This window comes from Mesoplodon bidens, assembly GCF_964165515.1.
Source record: "Mesoplodon bidens genome assembly, chromosome: Y".
Lineage (NCBI taxonomy): Eukaryota > Metazoa > Chordata > Mammalia > Artiodactyla > Ziphiidae > Mesoplodon > Mesoplodon bidens.
Window position 1 is genome coordinate 7,923,899 of NC_138180.1, and position 26,526 is coordinate 7,950,424.

Genomic DNA, 26,526 nt, shown 5'->3' on the forward strand with positions numbered 1-26,526 from the left:
GGAATCTTTAAAAGTTCAAATCTTTATAAGTAAAAAGATTTATTAAAATGAATAACCAGGTGTTTTACTTGACATCAGAAAATCAAAACAATAAACCCTGAGAACATAGAAAAAAGATAAATAAAGATATGAGCAGAACTTAATACCACAGAAAACGTATAAAATTCAAGTGAGGTAGTAAGTCCAAAGAATATTCTTTGAAAAGATTTAAAAGACACACTTTGATTAAGGAAAACACAAACATAATTAAAGAATATATAGAAAGAATCAGGGCAAAGTTATAGCAGAGAATATATGAAATGCCAGTAAATTTGAACATTTCTGTAAAGTTGACCATTTCCTAGCTCCTACAGTTTACCAAAACTGACACAAGAGGAAATCATTTAAGGTCATCATGTCTGCCCTTGGCATTCTCAGAACGCCCTGGCCTCAGAATGCAGCATCTGTAGTCCATGGTAACCTGCGGAGAGTGGGCGGGGCTGAGGGAGGCTGGAACACTGCCCTCACGGAGGGAGTCGGTGTGGCCATCTCTGCTGTGACTGAACAAAGGGCAGGGGAGCAGGGGGCCCAGGTCAGGGCCCTCAGAGCCCGGCAGGCCCAGTGGAGTGTCACAAGCCTTTAGGCCCAGGCCATAGGGCACCTTCTTTGTCTGCACAGCTGCCCAAACTTTCACTTTTCCACTCAGGCCACCCACTTAGTTGAAGTGTGTGTGGAACCTGTCCGCGCAGTATACCTCGCTGCACAGCTAACCATAGGTCTGGGCATCGTAGCTTCCTGCCAGGTGACCGAAGTTCGCAGGAGAGATGATTCCCAGGTTCACACGCAGAGAGGCACCTGCCCGGGCCACATGCCGCCCACTGACCCTGCCCAAGATCGGGGGCCGAAAGCAGCCCTGTCTAAGTCCCCTACCCCTAGAGGGAGTATTGGACCAACACTTCTAGAAAACGGGGTCCTTGTGGGCAACTCATTGGAGGGACACAAATAAATCTTTGCCGACTTTCTGCTGAAACTTACGAGCGTTCACACCTAAGCCTCTTACAAGGTCAGCTGTTTAGCTAAACATGAGCTCATGTTCTAAATTTACACAATATTGAAGAAATCAGCTACAAAGGGAGACCGTCAGCAAAAACAATCAATACCAGAATGAGATTCCCTAGGCCATCCATCTGATGTTGGAATAATCAGGTGCAAGGCAGAAAATATACATAACACTGGAACTGAAACAAGGAACAAGGAGGTTTTCAAAGGCTGGTAGGAACTCTAAAACATTTTTAAAGTACATGTCGTTGATAAACCTAAATACTGAAAAGTTCTTTAATACAACAAATTAAGCAGTGAGAAGAGTGAAATTATGCTGTTTAGAAAAATATGGAAGGTGAGATTTTCTGTCTAATTATATAAGAAGATTTCTCTAAAAAATAGACATTATTTCAAAGACTTATTGGCTGTGAAATAAGTTAAGTGTATTTCAAATGGCTTGTCTGCAAAGAAAGGTGAGATGTAGGGAATCACAGAAAGTCGAGGGGAAAATGTAAATATATACATTGCTATATGGTGAACTAAGCCTTAGGCCAGCCACAATGTAGAGGACCGGACCCTTAGAAACTTAAAAGTGAGCTGGAATCTTTAAAAGTTCAAATCTTTATAAGTAAAAAGATTGATGAAAATGAATAACCAAGTGTTTTAATTGACATCAGAAGATCAAAACAATAAAACCTGAGAACATACAAAAAAGATAAATAAAGATATAAGCAGAATTTAATACCACAGGAAACGTATAATATTCAGGTGAGGTAGTAAGTCCAAAGAATATTCTTTGAAAAGATTTAAAAGACCCACTTTGATTAAGGAAAACACAAACATAATTAAAGAATATATAGAAACATTCAGGACAATGTTATAGCAGAGAATATATGAAATGCCAGTAAATTTGAACATTTCTGTAAAGTTGACCATTTCCTAGCTCCTACAGTTTACCAAAACTGACACAAGAGGAAATCAATTAAGGTCATCATGTCTGCCCTTGGCATTCTCGGAAAGCCATGGCCTCAGAATGCAGCATCTGTAGTCCATGGTAACCTGCGGAGAGTCGGCGGGGCTGAGGGAGGCTGGAACACTGCCCTCACTGAGGGAGTCTGTGTGGCCATCTCTGCTGTGACTGAACAAAGGGCAGGGGAGCAGGGGGCCCAGGGCAGGGCCCTCAGAGCCCGGCAGGCCCAGTGGAGTGTCACAAGCATTTAGGCCCAGGCCATAGGGCGCCTTCTTTGTCTGCACAGCTGCCCAAACTCTCACTTTTCCACTCAGGCCACCCACTTAGTTGAAGTGTGTGTGGAACCTGTCCTCGCAGTATACCTCGCTGCACAGCTAACCATAGGTCTGGGCATCGTAGCTTCCTGCCAGGTGACCGAAGTTCGCAGGAGAGATGATTCTCAGGTTCACACGCAGAGAGGCTCCTGCCCGGGCCACAGGCCGCCCACTGCCCCTGCCCAAGATCGGGGGCCGAAAGCAGCCCTGTCTATGTCCCCTACTCCTCGAAGGAGTATTGGACCAACACTTCTAGAATACGGGGTCCTTGTGGGCAACTCATTGGAGGGACACAAATAAATCTTTACCGACTTTTTGCTGAAACTTACGAGCGTTCACACCTAAGCCTCTTACAAGGTCAGCTGTTTAGCTAAACATGAGCTCATGATCTAAATTTGCACAATATTGAAGAAATCAGCTACAAAGGGAGACAATCAGAAAAAACAATCAATACCAGAATTAGATTCCTTAGGCCACCCATCAGATGTTGGAATAATCAGCTGCTAGGCAGAAAATATACATAAACCTGGAAATGAAACAAGGAACAAGGAGGTTTTCAAAGACTGGTAGTATCTCTAAAACATTTTTAAAGTACATGTCATTGATAAAGCTAAATACTCAAAGGTTGTTTAATACAACAAATTAAGCAGTGAGAAGAGTGAAATTATGCTGTTTAGAAAACTATGGAAGGTGAGATTTTCTGCCTAATTATATAAGATGATTTCTCTAAAAAATACACATTATTTCAGAGAATTATTGGCTGTGAAATAAGTTAAGGGTATTTCAAATGGCTTGTCTGCAAAGAAAGGTGAGATGTACGGAATCACAGAAAGCCGAGGGGATAATATGTCAATATATACATTGCTATATGGTGAACTAAGCCTTAGGCCGGCAACAGTGTAGAGGAATGGACCCTTAGAAACGTACAAGTAAGCTGGAATCTTTAAAAGTTCAAATCTTTATAAGTAAAAAGATTTATTAAAATGAATAACCAAGTGTTTTACTTGACATCAGAAAATCAAAACAATAAACCGTGAGAACATAGAAAAAAGATAAATAAAGGTATGAGCAGAACTTAATACAACAGAAAACGTATAAAATTCAGGTGATTTAGTAAGTGCAAAGAATATTCTTTGAAAAGATTTAAAAGACACACTTTGATTAAGGAAAACAAAAACATAAGTAAAGAATATACAGAAAGAATCAGGACAATGTTATAGCAGAGAATATATGAAATGCCATTAAATTTGAACATTTCTGTAAAGCGGACCATTTCCTAGCTCCTAAAGTTTACCAAAACTGACACAAGAGAAAATCATTTAAGGTCATCATGTCTGCCCTTGGCATTCTCGGAACGCCCTGGCCACAGAATGCAGCATCTGTAGTCCATGGTAACCTGCGGAGAAGGGGAGTGGCTGAGGGAGGTTGGAAGACTGCCCTCACTGAGGGAGTGGGTGTGGCCATCTCTGCTGTGACTGAACAAAGGGCAGGGGAGCAGGGGGCCCAGGGCAGGGCCCTCAGAGCCCGGCAGACCCAGTGGGGTGTCACAAGCATTTAGGCCCAGGCCAAAGGGCGCCTTCTTTGTCTGCACAGCTGCCCAAACTCTCACCTTTCCACTCAGGCCGCTCTCTTATTTGAAGTGTGTTTGGAACCTGTCCGCGCAGTACACCTCGCTGCATAGCTAACCATAGGTCAGGGCATCGTACCTTCCTGCCAGGTGACCGAAGTTCGCAGGCAAATGGGTCCCTGGGACACATGCGGAGAGGCTCCTGCCCGGGCCACAGGCCGCCCACCGGCCCTGCCCCAGATCGAAGGCTGAAAAGCAGCCATGTCTGAGTCCACTGCCTCTCGAAGGAGTATTGGACCAACACTTGTAGAAAACGGGGTCCTTGAGGGCAACTCATTGGAGGGACACAAATAAATCTTTGCCGACTTTCTGCTGAAGCTTACCAGCGTTCACACCTAAGCCTCTTACAAGGTCAGCTGTTTAGCTAAACATGAGTTCATGATCTAAATTTACACAATATTGAAGAAATCAGCTGCAAAGTGAGACAATCAGCAAAACAATCAATACCAGAATGAGATTCCCTAGGCCATCCATCTGATGTTGGAATAATCAGGTGCAAGGCAGAAAATATACATAAAACTGGAACTGAAACAAGGAACAAGGAGGTTTTCAAAGGCTGGTAGGATCTCTAAAACATTTTTAAAGTACATGTCGTTGATAAACCTAAATACTCAAAGGTTGTTTAATACCACAGCTTAAGCATTGAGAAGAGTGAAATTATGTTGTTTTGAAAACTATGGCAGGTGGGATTTTCTGCCTAATTATATAAGAAGATTTCTCTAAAAAATAGACATTATTTCAAAGACTTATTGGCTGTGAAATAAGTTAAGTGTATTTCAAAAGGCTTGTCTGCAAAGAAAGGTGAGATGTAGGGAATCACAGAAAGTCGAGGGGAAAATGTCAATATATACATTGCTATATGGTGAACTAAGCCTTAGGCCAGCCACAATGTAGAGGACCTGACCCTTAGAAATTTAAAAGTGAGCTGGAATCTTTAAAAGTTCAAATATTTATAAGTAAAAAGATTGATGAAAATGAATAACCAAGTGTTTTAATTGACATCAGAAGATCAAAACAATAAACCCTGAGAACATAGAAAAAAGATAAATAAAGATATGAGCAGAACTTAATACAACAGAAAACGTATAAAATTCAGGTGAGGTAGTAAGACCAAAGAATATTCTTTGAAAAGATTTAAAAGACACACTTTGATTAAGGAAAACACAAACATAATTAAAGAATACATAGAAAGAATCAGGGCAAAGTTATAGCAGAGAATATATGAAATGCCAGTAAATTTGAACATTTCTGTAAAGTTGACCATTTCCTAGCTCCTACAGTTTACCAAAACTGACACAAGAGGAAATCATTTAAGGTCATCATGTCTGCCCTTGGCATTCTCAGAACGCCCTGGCCTCAGAATGCAGCATCTGTAGTCCATGGTAACCTGCGGAGAGTGGGCGGGGCTGAGGGAGGCTGGAACACTGCCCTCACTGAGGGAGTCGGTGTGGCCATCTCTGCTGTGACTGAACAAAGGGCAGGGGAGCAGGGGGCCCAGGGCAGGGCCCTCAGAGCCCGGCAGGCCCAGTGGAGTGTCACAAGCATTTAGGCCCAGGCCATAGGGCACCTTCTTTGTCTGCACAGCTGCCCAAACTTTCACTTTTCCACTCAGGCCACCCACTTAGTTGAAGTGTGTGTGGAACCTGTCCGCGCAGTATACCTCGCTGCACAGCTAACCATAGGTCTGGGCATCGTAGCTTCCTGCCAGGTGACCGAAGTTCGCAGGAGAGATGATTCCCAGGTTCACACGCAGAGAGGCTCCTGCCCGGGCCACAGGCCGCCCACTGCCCCTGCCCAAGATCGGGGGCCGAAAGCAGCCTTGTCTAAGTACCCTACTCCTAGAAGTAGTATTGGACCAACACTTCTAGAAAACGGGGTCCATGTGGGCAACTCATTGGAGGGACACAAATAAATCTTTGCCGACTTTTTGCTGAAACTTACGAGCGTTCACACCTAAGCCTCTTACAAGCTCCGCTGTTTAGCTAAACATGAGCTCATGATCTAAATTTACACAATAATGAAGAAATCAGCTACAAAGGGAGACAATCAGCAAAAACAATCAATACCAGAATTAGATTCCTTAGGCCACCCATCAGATGTTGGAATAATCAGGTGCTAGGAAGAAAATATACATAAACCTGGAAATGAAACAAGGAACAAGGAGGTTTTCAAAGACTGGTAGGATCTCTAAAACATTTTTAAAGTACATGTCATTGATAAAGCTAAATACTGAAAGGTTCTTTAATACAACAAATTAAGCAGTGAGAAGAGTGAAATTATGCTGTTTAGAAAAATATGGAAGGTGAGATTTTCTGCCTAATTATATAAGATGATTTCTCTAAAAAATACACATTATTTCAAAGAATTATTGGCTGTGAAATAAGTTAAGGGTATTTCAAATGGCTTGTCTGCAAAGAAAGGTGAGATGTAGGGAATCACAGAAAGCCGAGGGGATAATATGTCAATATATACATTGCTATATGGTGAACTAAGCCTTAGGCCAGCAACAGTGTAGAGGAATGGACCCTTAGAAACGTACAAGTAAGCTGGAATCTTTAAAAGTTCAAATCTTTATAAGTAAAAAGATTTATTAAAATGAATAACCAGGTGTTTTACTTGACATCAGAAAATCAAAACAATAAACCCTGAGAACATAGAAAAAAGATAAATAAAGATATGAGCAGAACTTAATACCACAGAAAACGTATAAAATTCAAGTGAGGTAGTAAGTCCAAAGAATATTCTTTGAAAAGATTTAAAAGACACACTTTGATTAAGGAAAACACAAACATAATTAAAGAATATATAGAAAGAATCAGGGCAAAGTTATAGCAGAGAATATATGAAATGCCAGTAAATTTGAACATTTCTGTAAAGTTGACCATTTCCTAGCTCCTACAGTTTACCAAAACTGACACAAGAGGAAATCATTTAAGGTCATCATGTCTGCCCTTGGGATTCTCAGAACGCCCTGGCCTCAGAATGCAGCATCTGTAGTCCATGGTAACCTGCGGAGAGTGGGCGGGGCTGAGGGAGGCTGGAACACTGCCCTCACGGAGGGAGTCGGTGTGGCCATCTCTGCTGTGACTGAACAAAGGGCAGGGGAGCAGGGGGCCCAGGGCAGGGCCCTCAGAGCCCGGCAGGCTCAGTGGAGTGTCACAAGCCTTTAGGCCCAGGCCATAGGGCACCTTCTTTGTCTGCACAGCTGCCCAAACTTTCACTTTTCCACTCAGGCCACCCACTTAGTTGAAGTGTGTGTGGAACCTGTCCGCGCAGTATACCTCGCTGCACAGCTAACCATAGGTCTGGGCATCGTAGCTTCCTGCCAGGTGACCGAAGTTCGCAGGAGAGATGATTCCCAGGTTCACACGCAGAGAGGCACCTGCCCGGGCCACAGGCCGCCCACTGACCCTGCCCAAGATCGGGGGCCGAAAGCAGCCCTGTCTAAGTCCCCTACCCCTAGAGGGAGTATTGGACCAACACTTCTAGAAAACGGGGTCCTTGTGGGCAACTCATTGGAGGGACACAAATAAATCTTTGCCGACTTTCTGCTGAAACTTACGAGCGTTCACACCTAAGCCTCTTACAAGGTCAGCTGTTTAGCTAAACATGAGCTCATGTTCTAAATTTACACAATATTGAAGAAATCAGCTACAAAGGGAGACCGTCAGCAAAAACAATCAATACCAGAATGAGATTCCCTAGGCCATCCATCTGATGTTGGAATAATCAGGTGCAAGGCAGAAAATATACATAACACTGGAACTGAAACAAGGAACAAGGAGGTTTTCAAAGGCTGGTAGGAACTCTAAAACATTTTTAAAGTACATGTCGTTGATAAACCTAAATACTGAAAAGTTCTTTAATACAACAAATTAAGCAGTGAGAAGAGTGAAATTATGCTGTTTAGAAAAATATGGAAGGTGAGATTTTCTGCCTAATTATATAAGATGATTTCTCTAAAAAATACACATTATTTCAAAGAATTATTGGCTGTGAAATAAGTTAAGGGTATTTCAAATGGCTTGTCTGCAAAGAAAGGTGAGATGTAGGGAATCACAGAAAGCCGAGGGGATAATATGTCAATATATACATTGCTATATGGTGAACTAAGCCATAGGCCGGCAACAGTGTAGAGGAATGGACCCTTAGAAACGTACAAGTAAGCTGGAATCTTTAAAAGTTCAAATCTTTATAAGTAAAAAGATTTATTAAAATGAATAACCAAGTGTTTTACTTGACATCAGAAAATCAAAACAATAAACCCTGAGAACATAGAAAAAAGATAAATAAAGATATGAGCAGAACTTAATACAACAGAAAACGTATAAAATTCAGGTGATTTAGTAAGTGGAAAGAATATTCTTTGAAAAGATTTAAAAGACACACTTTGATTAAGGAAAACAGAAACATAAGTAAAGAATATACAGAAAGAATCAGGACAATGTTATAGCAGAGAATATATGAAATGCCAGTAAATTTGAACATTTCTGTAAAGCGGACCATTTCCTAGCTCCTAAAGTTTACCAAAACTGACACAAGAGGAAATCATTTAAGGTCATCATGTCTGCCCTTGGCATTCTCGGAACGCCCTGGCCTCAGAATGCAGCATCTGTCGTCCATGGTAACCTGCGGAGAAGGGGCGTGGCTGAGGGAGTTTGGAAGACTGCCCTCACTGAGGGAGTGGGTGTGGCCATCTCTGCTGTGACTGAACAAAGGGCAGGGGAGCAGGGGGCCCAGGGCAGGGCCCTCAGAGCCCGGCAGACCCAGTGGGGTTTCACAAGCATTTAGGCCCAGGACAAAGGGCGCCTTCTTTGTCTGCACAGCTGCCCAAACTCTCACCTTTCCACTCAGGCCGCCCTCTTATTTGAAGTGTGTTTGGAACCTGTCCGCGCAGTACAGCTCGCTGCACAGCTCACCATAGGTCAGGGCATCGTAGCTTCCTGCCAGGTGACCGAAGTTCGCAGGCAAATGGGTCCCTGGGACACATGCGGAGAGGCTCCTGCCCGGGCCACAGGCCGCCCACTGGCCTTGCCCCAGATCGAAGGCTGAAAAGCAGCCATGTCTGAGTCCACTGCCAATCGAAGGAGTATTGGACCAACACTTGTAGAAAACGGGGTCCTTGCGGGCAACTCATTGGAGGGACACAAATAAATCTTTGCCGACTCTCTGCTGAAGCTTACCAGCGTTCACACCTAAGCCTCTTACAAGGTCAGCTGTTTAGCTAAACATGAGCTCATGATCTAAATTTACACAATATTGAAGAAATCAGCTGCAAAGTGAGACAATCAGCAAAACAATCAATACCAGAATGAGATTCCCTAGGCCATCCATCTGATGTAGGAATAATCAGGTGCAAGGCAGAAAATATACATAAAACTGGAACTGAAACAAGGAACAAGGAGGTTTTCAAAGGCTGGTAGGATCTCTCAAACATTTTTAAAGTACATGTCGTTGATAAACCTAAATACTCAAAGGTTGTTTAATACCACAGATTAAGCATTGAGAAGAGTGAAATTATGTTGTTTTGAAAACTATGGCAGGTGGCATTTTCTGCCTAATTATATAAGAAGATTTCTCTAAAAAATAGACATTATTTCAAAGACTTATTGGCTGTGAAATAAGTTAAGTGTATTTCAAATGGCTTGTCTGCAAAGAAAGGTGAGATGTAGGGAATCACAGAAAGTCGAGGGGAAAATGTCATTATATACATTGCTATATGGTGAACTAAGCCTTAGGCCAGCCACAATGTAGAGGACCTGACCCTTAGAAACTTAAAAGTGAGCTGGAATCTTTAAAAGTTCAAATATTTATAAGTAAAAAGATTGATGAAAATGAATAACTAAGTGTTTTACTTGACATCAGAAGATCAAAACAATAAACACTGAGAACATAGAAAAAAGATAAATAAAGATATGAGCAGAACTTAATACCACAGAAAACGTATAAAATTCAAGTGAGGTAGTAAGTCCAAAGAATATTCTTTGAAAAGATTTAAAAGACACCCTTTTATTAAGGAAAACACAAACATAATTAAAGAATATATAGAAAGAATCTGGACAATGTTATAGCAGAGAATATATGAAATGCCAGTAAATTTGAACATTTCTGTAAAGTTGACCATTTCCTAGCTCCTACAGTTTCCCAAAACTGACACAAGAGGAAATCATTTAAGGTCATCATTTCTGCCCTTGGCATTCTCAGAACGCCCTGGCCTCAGAATGCAGCATCTGTAGTCCATGGTAACCTGCGGAGAGTGGGCGGGGCTGAGGGAGGCTGGAACACTGCCCTCACTGAGGGAGTGGGTGTGGCCATCTCTGCTGTGACTGAACAAAGGCCAGGGGAGCAGGGGGCCCAGGGCAGGGCCCTCAGAGCCCGGCAGGCCCAGTGGAGTGTCACAAGCATTTAGGCCCAGGCCATAGGGCACTTTCTTTGTCTGCACAGCTGCCCAAACTTTCACTTTTCCACTCAGGCCACCCACTTAGTTGAAGTGTGTGTGGAACCTGTCTGCGCAGTATACCTCGCTGCACAGCTAACCATAGGTCTGGGCATCGTAGCTTCCTGCCAGGTGACCGAAGTTCGCAGGAGAGATGATTCCCAGGTTCACACGCAGAGAGGCTCCTGCCTGGGCCACAGGCCGCCCACTGCCCCTGCCCAAGATCGGGGGCCGAAAGCAGCCCTGTCTAAGTCCCCTACCCCTAGAGGGAGTATTGGACCAACACTTCTAGAAAACGGGGTCCTTGCGGGCAACTCATTGGAGGGACACAAATAAATCTTTGCCGACTTTTTGCTGAAACTTACGAGCGTTCACACCTAAGCCTCTTACAAGGTCAGCTGTTTAGCTAAACATGAGCTCATGTTCTAAATTTACACAATATTGAAGAAATCAGCTACAAAGGGAGACAATCAGCAAAAACAATCAATACCAGAATTAGATTCCTTAGGCCACCCATCAGATGTTGGAATAATCAGGTGCTAGGCAGAAAATATACATAAACCTGGAAATGAAACAAGGAACAAGGAGGTTTTCAAAGACTGGTAGGATCTCTAAAACATTTTTAAAGTACATGTCATTGATAAAGCTAAATACTGAAAGGTTCTTTAATACAACAAATTAAGCAGTGAGAAGAGTGAAATTATGCTGTTTAGAAAAATATGGAAGGTGAGATTTTCTGCCTAATTATATAAGATGATTTCTCTAAAAAATACACATTATTTCAGAGAATTATTGGCTGTGAAATAAGTTAAGGGTATTTCAAATGGCTTGTCTGCAAAGAAAGGTGAGATGTAGGGAATCACAGAAAGCCGAGGGGATAATATGTCAATATATACATTGCTATATGGTGAACTAAGCCTTAGGCCGGCAACAGTGTAGAGGAATGGACCCTTAGAAACGTACAAGTAAGCTGGAATCTTTAAAAGTTCAAATCTTTATAAGTAAAAAGATTTATTAAAATGAATAACCAAGTGTTTTACTTGACATCAGAAAATCAAAACAATAAACCCTGAGAACATAGAAAAAAGATAAATAAAGATATGAGCAGAACTTAATACAACAGAAAACGTATAAAATTCAGGTGATTCAGTAAGTGCAAAGAATATTCTTTGAAAAGATTTTAAAGACACACTTTGATTAAGGAAAACAAAAACATAAGTAAAGAATATACAGAAAGAATCAGGACAATGTTATAGCAGAGAATATATGAAATGCCAGTAAATTTGAACATTTCTGTAAAGCAGACCATTTCCTAGCTCCTAAAGTTTACCAAAACTGACACAAGAGGAAATCATTTAAGGTCATCATGTCTGCCCTTGGCATTCTCGGAACGCCCTGGCCTCAGAATGCAGCATCTGTCGTCCATGGTAACCTGCGGAGAAGGGGCGTGGCTGAGGGAGTTCGGAAGACTGCCCTCACTGAGGGAGTGGGTGTGGCCATCTCTGCTGTGACTGAACAAAGGGCAGGGGAGCAGGGGGCCCAGGGCAGGGCCCTCAGAGCCCGGCAGACCCAGTGGGGTGTCACAAGCATTTAGGCCCAGGCCAAAGGGCGCCTTCTTTGTCTGCACAGCTGCCCAAACTCTCACCTTTCCACTCAGGCCGCCCTCTTATTTGAAGTGTGTTTGGAACCTGTCCGCGCAGTACAGCTCGCTGCACAGCTCACCATAGGTCAGGGCATCGTAGCTTCCTGCCAGGTGACCGAAGTTCGCAGGCAAATGGGTCCCTGGGACACATGCGGAGAGGCTCCTGCCCGGGCCACAGGCCGCCCACTGGCCCTGCCCCAGATCGAAGGCTGAAAAGCAGCCATGTCTGAGTCCACTGCCAATCGAAGGAGTATTGGACCAACACTTGTAGGAAACGGGGTCCTTGCGGGCAACTCATTGGAGGGACACAAATAAATCTTTGCCGACTTTCTGCTGAAGCTTACCAGCGTTCACACCTAAGCCTCTTACAAGGTCAGCTGTTTAGCTAAACATGAGCTCATGATCTAAATTTACACAATATTGAAGAAATCAGCTGCAAAGTGAGACAATCAGCAAAACAATCAATACCAGAATGAGATTCCCTAGGCCATCCATCTGATGTTGGAATAATCAGGTGCAAGGCAGAAAATATACATAAAACTGGAACTGAAACAAGGAACAAGGAGGATTTCAAAGGCTGGTAGGATCTCTAAAACATTTTTAAAGTACATGTCGTTGATAAACCTAAATACTCAAAGGTTGTTTAATACCACAGATTAAGCATTGAGAAGAGTGAAATTATGTTGTTTTGAAAACTACGGCAGGTGGCATTTTCTGCCTAATTATATAAGAAGATTTCTCTAAAAAATAGACATTATTTCAAAGACTTATTGGCTGTGAAATAAGTTAAGTGTATTTCAAATGGCTTGTCTGCAAAGAAAGGTGAGATGTAGGGAATCACAGAAAGTCGAGGGGAAAATGTCATTATATACATTGCTATATGGTGAACTAAGCCTTAGGCCAGCCACAATGTAGAGGACCTGACCCTTAGAAACTTAAAAGTGAGCTGGAATCTTTAAAAGTTCTAATATTTATAAGTAAAAAGATTGATGAAAATGAATAACCAAGTGTTTTACTTGACATCAGAAGATCAAAACAATAAACCCTGAGAACATAGAAAAAAGATAAATAAAGATATGAGCAGAACTTAATACCACAGAAAACGTATAAAATTCAAGTGAGGTATTAAGTCCAAAGAATATTCTTTGAAAAGATTTAAAAGACACACTTTGATTAAGGAAAACACAAACATAATTAAAGAATATATAGAAAGAATCAGGGCAAAGTTATAGCAGAGAATATAGGAAATGCCAGTAAATTTGAACATTTCTGTAAAGTTGACCATTTCCTAGCTCCTACAGTTTCCCAAAACTGACACAAGAGGAAATCATTTAAGGTCATCATGTCTGCCCTTGGCATTCTCAGAACGCCCTGGCCTCAGAATGCAGCATCTGTAGTCCATGGTAACCTGCGGAGAGTGGGCGGGGCTGAGGGAGGCTGGAACACTGCCCTCACTGAGGGAGTGGGTGTGGCCATCTCTGCTGTGACTGAACAAAGGGCAGGGGAGCAGGGGGCCCAGGGCAGGGCCCTCAGAGCCCGGCAGGCCCAGTGGAGTGTCACAAGCATTTAGGCCCAGGCCATAGGGCACCTTCTTTGTCTGCACAGCTGCCCAAACTTTCACTTTTCCACTCAGGCCACCCACTTAGTTGAAGTGTGTGTGGAACCTGTCCGCGCAGTATACCTCGCTGCACAGCTAACCATAGGTCTGGGCATCGTAGCTTCCTGCCAGGTGACCGAAGTTCGCAGGAGAGATGATTCCCAGGTTCACACGCAGAGAGGCTCCTGCCCGGGCCACAGGCCGCCCACTGCCCCTGCCCAAGATCGGGGGCCGAAAGCAGCCCTGTCTAAGTCCCCTACCCCTAGAGGGAGTATTGGACCAACACTTCTAGAAAACGGGGTCCTTGCGGGCAACTCATTGGAGGGACACAAATAAATCTTTGCCGACTTTTTGCTGAAACTTACGAGCGTTCACACCTAAGCCTCTTACAAGGTCAGCTGTTTAGCTAAACATGAGCTCATGTTCTAAATTTACACAATATTGAAGAAATCAGCTACAAAGGGAGACAATCAGCAAAAACAATCAATACCAGAATTAGATTCCTTAGGCCACCCATCAGATGTTGGAATAATCAGGTGCTAGGCAGAAAATATACATAAACCTGGAAATGAAACAAGGAACAAGGAGGTTTTCAAAGACTGGTAGGATCTCTAAAACATTTTTAAAGTACATGTCATTGATAAAGCTAAATACTGAAAGGTTCTTTAATACAACAAATTAAGCAGTGAGAAGAGTGAAATTATGCTGTTTAGAAAAATCTGGAAGGTGAGATTTTCTGCCTAATTATATAAGATGATTTCTCTAAAAAATACACATTATTTCAAAGAATTATTGGCTGTGAAATAAGTTAAGGGTATTTCAAATGGCTTGTCTGCAAAGAAAGGTGAGATGTAGGGAATCACAGAAAGCCGAGGGGATAATATGTCAATATATACATTGCTATATGGTGAACTAAGCCTTAGGCCGGCAACAGTGTAGAGGAATGGACCCTTAGAAACGTACAAGTAAGCTGGAATCTTTAAAAGTTCAAATCTTTATAAGTAAAAAGATTTATTAAAATGAATAACCAAGTGTTTTACTTGACATCAGAAAATCAAAACAATAAACCCTGAGAACATAGAAAAAAGATAAATAAAGATATGAGCAGAACTTAATACAACAGAAAACGTATAAAATTCAGGTGATTCAGTAAGTGCAAAGAATATTCTTTGAAAAGATTTTAAAGACACACTTTGATTAAGGAAAACAAAAACATAAGTAAAGAATATACAGAAAGAATCAGGACAATGTTATAGCAGAGAATATATGAAATGCCAGTAAATTTGAACATTTCTGTAAAGCAGACCATTTCCTAGCTCCTAAAGTTTACCAAAACTGACACAAGAGGAAATCATTTAAGGTCATCATGTCTGCCCTTGGCATTCTCGGAACGCCCTGGCCTCAGAATGCAGCATCTGTCGTCCATGGTAACCTGCGGAGAAGGGGCGTGGCTGAGGGAGTTCGGAAGACTGCCCTCACTGAGGGAGTGGGTGTGGCCATCTCTGCTGTGACTGAACAAAGGGCAGGGGAGCAGGGGGCCCAGGGCAGGGCCCTCAGAGCCCGGCAGACCCAGTGGGGTGTCACAAGCATTTAGGCCCAGGCCAAAGTGGGCCTTCTTTGTCTGCACAGCTGCCCAAACTCTCACCTTTCCACTCAGGCCGCCCTCTTATTTGAAGTGTGTTTGGAACCTGTCCGCGCAGTACAGCTCGCTGCACAGCTCACCATAGGTCAGGGCATCGTAGCTTCCTGCCAGGTGACCGAAGTTCGCAGCAAATGGGTCCCTGGGACACATGCGGAGAGGCTCCTGCCCGGGCCACAGGCCGCCCACTGGCCCTGCCCCAGATCGAAGGCTGAAAAGCAGCCATGTCTGAGTCCACTGCCAATCGAAGGAGTATTGGACCAACACTTGTAGGAAACGGGGTCCTTGCGGGCAACTCATTGGAGGGACACAAATAAATCTTTGCCGACTTTCTGCTGAAGCTTACCAGCGTTCACACCTAAGCCTCTTACAAGGTCAGCTGTTTAGCTAAACATGAGCTCATGATCTAAATTTACACAATATTGAAGAAATCAGCTGCAAAGTGAGACAATCAGCAAAACAATCAATACCAGAATGAGATTCCCTAGGCCATCCATCTGATGTTGGAATAATCAGGTGCAAGGCAGAAAATATACATAAAACTGGAACTGAAACAAGGAACAAGGAGGATTTCAAAGGCTGGTAGGATCTCTAAAACATTTTTAAAGTACATGTCGTTGATAAACCTAAATACTCAAAGGTTGTTTAATACCACAGATTAAGCATTGAGAAGAGTGAAATTATGTTGTTTTGAAAACTACGGCAGGTGGCATTTTCTGCCTTATTATATAAGAAGATTTCTCTAAAAAATAGACATTATTTCAAAGACTTATTGGCTGTGAAATAAGTTAAGTGTATTTCAAATGGCTTGTCTGCAAAGAAAGGTGAGATGTAGGGAATCACAGAAAGTCGAGGGTAAAATGTCATTATATACATTGCTATATGGTGAACTAAGCCTTAGGCCAGCCACAATGTAGAGGACCTGACCCTTAGAAACTTAAAAGTGAGCTGGAATCTTTAAAAGTTCAAATCTTTATAAGTAAAAAGATTGATGATAATGAATAACCAAGTGTTTTAATTGACATCAGAAGATCAAAACAATAAACCCTGAGAACATAGAAAAAAGATAAATAAATATATGAGCAGAACTTAATACCACAGAAAACGTATAAAATTCAAGTGAGGTAGTAAGTCCAAAGAATATTCTTTGAAAAGATTTAAAAGACACACTTTGATTAAGGAAAACACAAACATAATTAAAGAATATATAGAAAGAATCAGGGCAAAGTTATAGCAGAGAATATATGAAATGCCAGTAAATTTGAACATTTCTGTAAAGTTGACCATTTCCTAGCTCCTACAGTTTCCCAAAACTGACACAAGAGGAAATCATTTAAGGTCATCATTTCTGCCCTTGGCATTCTCAGAACGCCCTGGCCTCAGAATGCAGCATCTGTAGTCCATGGTAACCTGCGGAGAGTGGGCGGGGCTGAGGGAGGCTGGAACACTGCCCTCACTGAGGGAGTGGGTGTGGCCATCTCTGCTGTGACTGAACAAAGGGCAGGGGAGCAGGGGGCCCAGGGCAGGGCCCTCAGAGCCCGGCAGGCCCAGTGGAGTGTCACAAGCCTTTAGGCCCAGGCCATAGGGCACCTTCTTTGTCTGCACAGCTGCCCAAACTTTCACTTTTCCACTCAGGCCACCCACTTAGTTGAAGTGTGTGTGGAACCTGTCCGCGCAGTATACCTCGCTGCACAGCTAACCACAGGTCTGAGCATCGTAGCTTCCTGCCAGGTGACCGAAGTTCGCAGGAGAGATGATTCCCAGGTTCACACGCAGAGAGGCTCCTGCCCGGGCCACAGGCCGCCCACTGACCCTGCCCAAAATCGGGGGCCGAAAGCAGCCCTGTCTAAGTCCCCTACCCCTAGAGGGAGTATTGGACCAACACTTCTAGAAAACTGGGTCCTTGTGGGCAACTCATTGGAGGGACACAAATAATTCTTTGCCGACTTTCTGCTGAAGCTTACCAGCGTTCACACCTAAGCCTCTTACAAGGTCAGCTGTTTAGCTAAACATGAGCTCATGATCTAAATTTACACAATATTGAAGAAATCAGCTACAAAGGGAGACCTTCAGCAAAAACAATCAATACCAGAATGAGATTCCCTTGGCCATCCATCTGATGTTGGAATAATCAGGTGCAAGGCAGAAAATATACATAACACTGGAACTGAAACAAGGAACAAGGAGGTTTTCAAAGGCTGGTACGAACTCTAAAATATTTTTAAAGTACATGTCGTTGATAAACCTAAATACTCAAAGGTTGTTTAATACCACAGATTAATCATTGAGAAGAGTGAAATTATGCTGTTTTGAAAAATATGGCAGGTGAGATTTTCTGTCTAATTATATAAGAAGATTTCTCTAAAAAATAGACATTATTTCAAAGACTTATTGGCTGTGAAATAAGTTAAGTGTATTTCAAATGGCTTGTCTGCAAAGAAAGGTGAGATGTAGGGAATCACAGAAAGTCGAGGGGAAAATGTCAATATATACATTGCTATATGGTGAACTAAGCCTTAGGCCAGCCACAATGTAGAGGACCTGACCCTTAGAAATTTAAAAGTGAGCTGGAATCTTTAAAAGTTCAAATCTTTATAAGTAAAAAGATTGATGAAAATGAATAACGAAGTGTTTTAATTGACATCAGAAGATCAAAACAATAAACACTGTGAACGTAGAAAAAAGATAAATAAAGATATAAGCAGAATTTAATACCACAGAAAACGTATAATATTCAGTTGAGGTAGTAAGTCCATAGAATATTCTTTGAAAAGATTTAAAAGACCCACTTTGATTAAGGAAAACACAAACATAATTAAAGAATATATAGAAACATTCAGGACAATGTTATAGCAGAGAATATATGAAATGCCAGTAAATTTGAACATTTCTGTAAAGTTGACCATTTCCTAGCTCCTACAGTTTACCAAAACTGACACAAGAGGAAATCAATTAAGGTCATCATGTCTGCCCTTGGCATTCTCGGAACACCCTGGCCTCAGAATGCAGCATCTGTAGTCCATGGTAACCTGCGGAGAGGCGGCGGGTCTGAGGGAGGCTGGAACACTGCCCTCACTGAGGGAGTCTGTGTGGCCATCTCTGCTGTGACTGAACAAAGGGCAGGGGAGCAGGGGGCCCAGAGCAGGGCCCTCAGAGCCCGGCAGGCCCAGTGGAGTGTCACAAGCATTTAGGCCCAGGCCATAGGGCGCCTTCTTTGTCTGCACAGCTGCCCAAACTCTCACTTTTCCACTCAGGCCTCCCACTTAGTTGAAGTTTGTGTGGGACCTGTCCGCGCCGTATACCTCGCTTCACAGCTAACCATAGGTTGGGCATCGTAGCTTCCTGACAGGTGACCGAAGTTCGCAGGAGAGATGATTCCCAGGTTCACACGCAGAGAGGCTCCTGCCCGGGCCACAGGCCGCCCACTGCCCCTGCCCAAGATCGGGGGCCGAAAGCAGCCCTGTCTAAGTCCCCTACTCCTAGAAGGAGTATTGGACCAACACTTCTAGAAAACGGGGTCCTTGTGGGCAACTCATTGGAGGGACACAAATAAATCTTTGCCGACTTTTTGCTGAAACTTACGAGCGTTCACACCTAAGCCTCTTACAAGGTCAGCTGTTTAGCTAAACATGAGCTCATGATCTAAATTTACACAATAATGAAGAAATCAGCTACAAAGGGAGACAATCAGCAAAAACAATCAATACCAGAATTAGATTCCCTAGGCCATCCTTGAGATGTTGGAATAATCAGGTGCTAGGCAGAAAATATACATAAACCTGGAAATGAAACAAGGAACAAGCATGTTTTCAAAGACTGGTAGGATCTCTAAAACATTTTTAAAGTACATGTCATTGATAAAGCTAAATACTCAAAGGTTGTTTAATACAACAAATTAAGCAGTGAGAAGAGTGAAATTATGCTGTTTAGAAAACTATGGAAGGTGAGATTTTCTGCCTAATTATATAAGATGATTTCTCTAAAAAATACACATTATTTCAGAGAATTATTGGCTGTGAAATAAGTTAAGGGTATTTCAAATGGCTTGTCTGCAAAGAAAGGTGAGATATACGGAATCACAGAAAGCCGAGGGGATAATATGTCAATATATACATTGCTATATGGTTAACTAAGCCTTAGGCCGGCAACAGTGTAGAGGAATGGACCCTTAGAAACGTACAAGTAAGCTGGAATCTTTAAAAGTTCAAATCTTTATAAGTAAAAAGATTTATTAAAATGAATAACCAAGTGTTTTACTTGACATCAGAAAATCAAAACAATAAAAACTGAGAACATAGAAAAAAGATAAATAAAGATATGAGCAGAACTTAATACAACAGAAAACGTATAAAATTCAGGTGATTTAGTAAGTGCAAAGAATATTCTTTGAAAAGATTTAAAAGACACACTTTGATTAAGGAAAACAGAAACATAAGTAAAGAATATACAGAAAGAATCAGGACAATGTTATAGCAGAGAATATATGAAATGCCAGTAAATTTGAACATTTCTGTAAAGCGGACCATTTCCTAGCTCCTAAACTTTACCAAAACTGACACAAGAGGAAATCATTTAAGGTCATCATGTCTGCCCTTGGCATTCTCGGAACGCCCTGGCCACAGAATGCAGCATCTGTAGTCCATGGTAACCTGCGGAGAAGGGGCGTGGCTGAGGGAGCTTGGAAGACTGCCCTCACTGATGGAGTGGGTGTGGCCATCTCTGCTGTGACTGAACAAAGGGCAGGGGAGCAGGGGGCACAGGGGAGGGCCCTCAGAGCCCGGCAGACCCACTGGGGTGTCACAGTCATTTAGGCCCAGGCCAAAGGGCGCCTTCTTTGTCTGCACAGCTGCCCAAACTCTCACCTTTCCACTCAGGCCGCCCTCTTATTTGAAGTGTGTTTGGAACCTGTCCGCGCAGTACAGCTCGCTGCACAGCTCACCATAGGTCAGGGCATCGTAGCTTCCTGCCAGGTGACCGAAGTTCGCAGGCAAATGGGTCCCTGGGACACATGCGGAGAGGCTCCTGCCCGGGCCACAGGCCGCCCACTGGCCCTGCCCCAGATCGAAGGCTGAAAAGCAGCCATGTCTGAGTCCACTGCCAATCGAAGGAGTATTGGACCAACACTTGTAGAAAACGGGGTCCTTGCGGGCAACTCATTGGAGGGACACAAATAAATCTTTGCCGACTTTCTGCTGAAGCTTACCAGCGTTCACACCTAAGCCTCTTACAAGGTCAGCTGTTTAGCTAAACATGAGCTCATGATCTAAATTTACACAATATTGAAGAAATCAGCTGCAAAGTGAGACAATCAGCAAAACAATCAATACCAGAATGAGATTCCCTAGGCCATCCATCTGATGTTGGAATAATCAGGTGCAAGGCAGAAAATATACATAAAACTGGAACTGAAACAAGGAACAAGGAGGTTTTCAAAGGCTGGTAGGATCTCTCAAACATTTTTAAAGTACATGTCGATGATAAACCTAAATACTCAAAGGTTGTTTAATACCACAGCTTAAGCATTGAGAAGAGTGAAATTATGTTGTTTTGAAAACTATGGCAGGTGGCATTTTCTGCCTAATTATATAAGAAGATTTCTCTAAAAAATAGACATTATTTCAAAGACTTATTGGCTGTGAAATAAGTTAAGTGTATTTCAAAAGGCTTGTCTGCAAAGAAAGGTGAGATGTAGGGAATCACAGAAAGTCGAGGGGAAAATGTCAATATATACATTGCTATATGGTGAACTAAGCCTTAGGCCAGCCACAATGTAGAGGACCTGACCCTTAGAAACTTAAAAGTGAGCTGGAATCTTTAAAAGTTCAAATCTTTATAAGTAAAAAGATTGATGAAAATGAATAACCAAGTGTATTAATTGACATCAGAAGATCAAAACAATAAACCCTGAGAACATAGAAAAAAGATAAATAAAGATATGAGCAGAACTTAATACCACAGAAAACGTATAAAATTCAGGTGAGGTAGTAAGTCCAAAGAATATTCTTTGAAAAGATTTAAAAGACACACTTTGATTAAGGAAAACACAAACATAATTAAAGAATATATAGAAAGAATCAGGGCAAAGTTATAGCAGAGAATATGTGAAATGCCAGTAAATTTGAACATTTCTGTAAAGTTGACCATTTCCTAGCTCCTACAGTTTACCAAAACTGACACAAGAGGAAATCATTTAAGGTCATCATGTCTGCCCTTGGCATTCTCAGAACGCCCTGGCCTCAGAATGCAGCATCTGTAGTCCATGGTAACCTGCGGAGAGTGAGCGGGGCTGAGGGAGGCTGGAACACTGCCCTCACTGAGGGAGTGGGTGTGGCCATCTGTGCTGTGACTGAACAAAGGGCAGGGGAGCAGGGGGCCCAGGTCAGGGCCCTCAGAGCCCGGCAGGCCCAGTGGAGTGTCACAAGCATTTAGGCCCAGGCCATAGGGCACCTCTTTGTCTGCACAGCTGCCCAAACTTTCACTTTTCCACTCAGGCCACCCACTTAGTTGAAGTGTGTGTGGAACCTGTCCGCGCAGTATACCTCGCTGCACAGCTAACCATAGGTCTGGGCATCGTAGCTTCCTGCCAGGTGACCGAAGTTCGCAGGAGAGATGATTCCCAGGTTCACACGCAGAGAGGCACCTGCCCGGGCCACAGGCCGCCCACTGACCCTGCCCAAGATCGGGGGCCGAAAGCAGCCCTGTCTAAGTCCCCTACCCCTAGAGGGAGTATTGGACCAACACTTCTAGAAAACGGGGTCCTTGTGGGCAACTCATTGGAGGGACACAAATAAATCTTTGCCGACTTTCTGCTGAAACTTACGAGCGTTCACACCTAAGCCTCTTACAAGGTCAGCTGTTTAGCTAAACATGAGCTCATGTTCTAAATTTACACAATATTGAAGAAATCAGCTACAAAGGGAGACCGTCAGCAAAAACAATCAATACCAGAATGAGATTCCCTAGGCCATCCATCTGATGTTGGAATAATCAGGTGCAAGGCAGAAAATATACATAACACTGGAACTGAAACAAGGAACAAGGAGGTTTTCAAAGGCTGGTAGGAACTCTAAAACATTTTTAAAGTACATGTCGTTGATAAACCTAAATACTGAAAAGTTCTTTAATACAACAAATTAAGCAGTGAGAAGAGTGAAATTATGCTGTTTAGAAAAATATGGAAGGTGAGATTTTCTGTCTAATTATATAAGAAGTTTTCTCTAAAAAATAGACATTATTTCAAAGACTTATTGGCTGTGAAATAAGTTAAGTGTATTTCAAATGGCTTGTCTGCAAAGAAAGGTGAGATGTAGGGAATCACAGAAAGTCGAGGGGAAAATGTAAATATATACATTGCTATATGGTGAACTAAGCCTTACGCCAGCCACAATGTAGAGGACCTGACCCTTAGAAACTTAAAAGTGAGCTGGAATCTTTAAAAGTTCAAATCTTTATAAGTAAAAAGATTGATGAAAATGAATAACCAAGTGTTTTAATTGACATCAGAAGATCAAAACAATAAAACCTGAGAACATACAAAAAAGATAAATAAAGATATAAGCAGAATTTAATACCACAGAAAACGTATAATATTCAGGTGAGGTAGTAAGTCCAAAGAATATTCTTTGAAAAGATTTAAAAGACCCACTTTGATTAAGGAAAACACAAACATAATTAAAGAATATATAGAAACATTCAGGACAATGTTATAGCAGAGAATATATGAAATGCCAGTAAATTTGAACATTTCTGTAAAGTTGACCAATTCCTAGCTCCTACAGTTTACCAAAACTGACACAAGAGGAAATCAATTAAGGTCATCATGTCTGCCCTTGGCATTCTCGGAATGCCATGGCCTCAGAATGCAGCATCTGTAGTCCATGGTAACCTGCGGAGAGTCGGCGGGGCTGAGGGAGGCTGGAACACTGCCCTCACTGAGGGAGTCTGTGTGGCCATCTCTGCTGTGACTGAACAAAGGGCAGGGGAGCAGGGGGCCCAGGGCAGGGCCCTCAGAGCCCGGCAGGCCCAGTGGAGTGTCACAAGCATTTAGGCCCAGGCCATAGGGCGCCTTCTTTGTCTGCACAGCTGCCCAAACTCTCACTTTTCCACTCAGGCCACCCACTTAGTTGAAGTGTGTGTGGAACCTGTCCGCGCAGTATACCTCGCTGCACAGCTAACCATAGGTCTGGGCATCGTAGCTTCCTGCCAGGTGACCGAAGTTCGCAGGAGAGATGATTCCCAGGTTCACACGCAGAGAGGCTCCTGCCCGGGCCACAGGCCGCCCACTGCCCCTGCCCAAGATCGGGGGCCGAAAGCAGCCCTGTCTATGTCCCCTACTCCTAGAAGGAGTATTGGACCAACACTTTTAGAATACGGGGTCCTTGTGGGCAACTCATTGGAGGGACACAAATAAATCTTTGCCGACTTTTTGCTGAAACTTACGAGCGTTCACACCTAAGCCTCTTACAAGGTCAGCTGTTTAGCTAAACATGAGCTCTTGATCTAAATTTGCACAATATTGAAGAAATCAGCTACAAAGGGAGACAATCAGAAAAAACAATCAATACCAGAATTAGATTCCTTAGGCCACCCATCAGATGTGGAATAATCAGCTGCTAGGCAGAAAATATACATAAACCTGGAAATGAAACAAGGAACAAGGAGGTTTTCAAAGACTGGTAGTATCTCTAAAACATTTTTAAAGTACATGTCATTGATAAAGCTAAATACTAAAAGGTTGTTTAATACAAAAAATTAAGCAGTGAGAAGAGTGAAATTATGCTGTTTAGAAAACTATGGAAGGTGAGATTTTCTGCCTAATTATATAAGATGATTTCTCTAAAAAATACACATTATTTCAGAGAATTATTGGCTGTGAAATAAGTTAAGGGTATTTCAAATGGCTTGTCTGCAAAGAAAGGTGAGATGTACGGAATCACAGAAAGCCGAGGGGATAATATGTCAATATATACATTGCTATATGGTGAACTAAGCCTTAGGCCGGCAACAGTGTAGAGGAATGGACCCTTAGAAACGTACAAGTAAGCTGGAATCTTTAAAAGTTCAAATCTTTATAAGTAAAAATATTTATTAAAATGAATAACCAAGTGTTTTACTTGACATCAGAAAATCAAAACAATAAACCGTGAGAACATAGAAAAAAGATAAATAAAGGTATGAGCAGAACTTAATACAAGAGAAAACGTATAAAATTCAGGTGATTTAGTAAGTGCAAAGAATATTCTTTGAAAAGATTTTAAAGACACACTTTGATTAAGGAAAACAAAAACATAAGTAAAGAATATACAGAAAGAATCAGGACAATGTTATAGCAGAGAATATATGAAATGCCATTAAATTTGAACATTTCTGTAAAGCGGACCATTTACTAGCTCCTAAAGTTTACCAAAACTGACACAAGAGAAAATCATTTAAGGTCATCATGTCTGCCCTTGGCATTCTCGGAACGCCCTGGCCACAGAATGCAGCATCTGTAGTCCATGGTAACCTGCGGAGAAGGGGAGTGGCTGAGGGAGGTTGGAAGACTGCCCTCTCTGAGGGAGTGGGTGTGGCCATCTCTGCTGTGACTGAACAAAGGGCAGGGGAGCAGGGGGCCCAGGGCAGGGCCCTCAGAGCCCGGCAGACCCAGTGGGGTGTCACAAGCATTTAGGCCCAGGCCAAAGGGCGCCTTCTTTGTCTGCACAGCTGCCCAAACTCTCACCTTTCCACTCAGGCCGCCCTCTTATTTGAAGTGTGTTTGGAACCTGTCCGTGCAGTACACCTCGCTGCATAGCTAACCATAGGTCAGGGCATCGTACCTTCCTGCCAGGTGACCGAAGTTCGCAGGCAAATGGGTCCCTGGGACACATGCGGAGAGGCTCCTGCCCGGGCCACAGGCCGCCCACCGGCCCTGCCCCAGATCGAAGGCTGAAAAGCAGCCATGTCTGAGTCCACTGCCTCTCGAAGGAGTATTGGACCAACACTTGTAGAAAACGGGGTCCTTGAGGGCAACTCATTGGAGGGACACAAATAAATCTTTGCCGACTTTCTGCTGAAGCTTACCAGCGTTCACACCTAAGCCTCTTACAAGGTCAGCTGTTTAGCTAAACATGAGTTCATGATCTAAATTTACACAATATTGAAGAAATCAGCTGCAAAGTGAGACAATCAGCAAAACAATCAATACCAGAATGAGATTCCCTAGGCCATCCATCTGATGTTGGAATAATCAGGTGCAAGGCAGAAAATATACATAAAACTGGAACTGAAACAAGGAACAAGGAGGTTTTCAAAGGCTGGTAGGATCTCTAAAACATTTTTAAAGTACATGTCGTTGATAAACCTAAATATTCAAAGGTTGTTTAATACCACAGCTTAAGCATTGAGAAGAGTGAAATTATGTTGTTTTGAAAACTATGGCAGGTGGGATTTTCTGCCTAATTATATAAGAAGATTTCTCTAAAAAATAGACATTATTTCAAAGACTTATTGGCTGTGAAATAAGTTAAGTGTATTTCAAAAGGCTTGTCTGCAAAGAAAGGTGAGATGTAGGGAATCACAGAAAGTCGAGGGGAAAATGTCAATATATACATTGCTATATGGTGAACTAAGCCTTAGGCCAGCCACAATGTAGAGGACCTGACCCTTAGAAATTTAAAAGTGAGCTGGAATCTTTAAAAGTTCAAATATTTATAAGTAAAAAGATTGATGAAAATGAATAACCAAGTGTTTTAATTGACATCAGAAGATCAAAACAATAAACCCTGAGAACATAGAAAAAAGATAAATAAAGATATGAGCAGAACTTAATACAACAGAAAACGTATAAAATTCAGGTGAGGTAGTAAGACCAAAGAATATTCTTTGAAAAGATTTAAAAGACACACTTTGATTAAGGAAAACACAAACATAATTAAAGAATACATAGAAAGAATCAGGGCAAAGTTATAGCAGAGAATATATGAAATGCCAGTAAATTTGAACATTTCTGTAAAGTTGACCATTTCCTAGCTCCTACAGTTTACCAAAACTGACACAAGAGGAAATCATTTAAGGTCATCATGTCTGCCCTTGGCATTCTCAGAACGCCCTGGCCTCAGAATGCAGCATCTGTAGTCCATGGTAAAATGCGGAGAGTGGGCGGGGCTGAGGGAGGCTGGAACACTGCCCTCACTGAGGGAGTCGGTGTGGCCATCTCTGCTGTGACTGAACAAAGGGCAGGGGAGCAGGGGGCCCAGGGCAGGGCCCTCAGAGCCCGGCAGGCCCAGTGGAGTGTCACAAGCAT